Genomic DNA, 1,611 nt, shown 5'->3' on the forward strand with positions numbered 1-1,611 from the left:
GGGGGCAGTTGGCAGGAGGAAGGAGGAGAAATGGTTTGGAAGGAGGACTGGGAAAGGGAGGCAATTACCTTACTTCCTGGCTCTAAGAATAAAGAGCTAACACTTGAGAAGGATCCTGAGCTGTGTTTCTGTGAAGCTAAGATTGTGTGCTACTGCTTTGTTGGAATTTACTGATGGCCCAAGGGAAGGGTTTGGGAGGCATGAGGTGTTGGGGAGCATGACTGTTGGAGAGGATCCCTGGACTGCTAATGGTGAGTGACTTCTACAAGGACACAAAGCATGAAGGCACCGTACCATGGAGGGCCTTGAATGGCAGACGAAGGAAATATTAGTCTTGCCCTACACCCAAAGGTTGTGGTAGTAGTCCAAGTTTGAGTTTCCAGCCATGTGAACGAAGGAGGCCCCTGAAAAGCTACCACAATCATTCAGGCTTCAGGTCAGGGTGTGCATGAACTCTGAGCCTGGTGAAAAGAAATGAAGGCTGCAAGACAGATGGTGGAGGCAGGACCAGTGAAAATATGCTGGGTTGAAATTAAGGGAGATAAGGGAAACGAGGGTGCTGGAGATGCTGCCCGTGTTTGAAGCTGAAGTGGCTGGGAGAAGAGGTTTGGGAAGGAAATTGATGGGTTTGATGTTTGGCAAAACTGGGAGGAAAGTTCAAAAGTGGCTGAACCTGGTGTGGGGCACTGCTTCTGTTGCCAGGCAAGACTGAGGATAATCAAGCATTAAGCAGGATCTGCTGTAGCAACCCAGTCCTCCCTAATTTAACCAGGGCCCGAGCCTTCAATTATCATGGGTGTGTGTGCAGGTGTGACTTGTGAGGTGCCCTGCCCAAGCCCAGGGGGTGCCTTTCAGCCATCCCACAAGATGCTGAGCACAGCCAGAGTAAGGGTGTTGTCATTCACCCTTGTAACCCGAAAGCACAGGACAAAGCCAGGACACCAGCTAGCCAGCAAGGGGAGCCTTCCTGGGCAGATCCAGAAGAACCCGCTTTGAACTTTTCCCCTCTTCACCCCCAGGCAAAGGCAGGACAGCGAAACCCGGTCAGGGTTTCACGTGGAACGCGAGTTTCAACACACCTGTAAGCTCGGGCCCACAGCCTGACTCATTCAGGTGCAAACCGTACTCCCTTTTACCCAGTTTCCCACATTCTGCTGACTGCAGCTCTTTCCTCCCTTTTGCCTGAAATCCTGTGGTCCTTATGTGCGCTGAGATGAACCCAGGCCGACGTCTCCCCGGGGGGCTTCCCTGCCGGACTCGGTTCCCGGGGTTCATTTCACAACTGTTCATCGCCCTGGCTGGGGGCCGGGGTTTAGAGGGGCGCAGCGCCTTGCAGGATCAATCTGAACAGTCCCAGGAAGTGGGGGAGCCCTGCCAAGTGGGATCTGCCCGGGCCAGCGCCGGCCTCGTCCTCTCCTTCCCCCGGGGCCGGGCGCCCCGAAGGGCCAGGACCCGGATCCTTGGGGAGAGGGGTTTGGGGGACGGCTCTGGAGCGCTCCCCGCCAGGCCGGGGATAGGGTGCGGGAGGGGGAAGGGTGCCGGGGCGGGGCGGGCGGAGGAAGTGGCGCGGCCTCTCCGGGGCGGGGCGCGGGGCGCGGGGCGGGCGGCCGA

Source organism: Choloepus didactylus, chromosome 7 (genome assembly GCF_015220235.1).
Source record: "Choloepus didactylus isolate mChoDid1 chromosome 7, mChoDid1.pri, whole genome shotgun sequence".
Classification (NCBI taxonomy): Eukaryota; Metazoa; Chordata; class Mammalia; order Pilosa; family Megalonychidae; genus Choloepus; species Choloepus didactylus.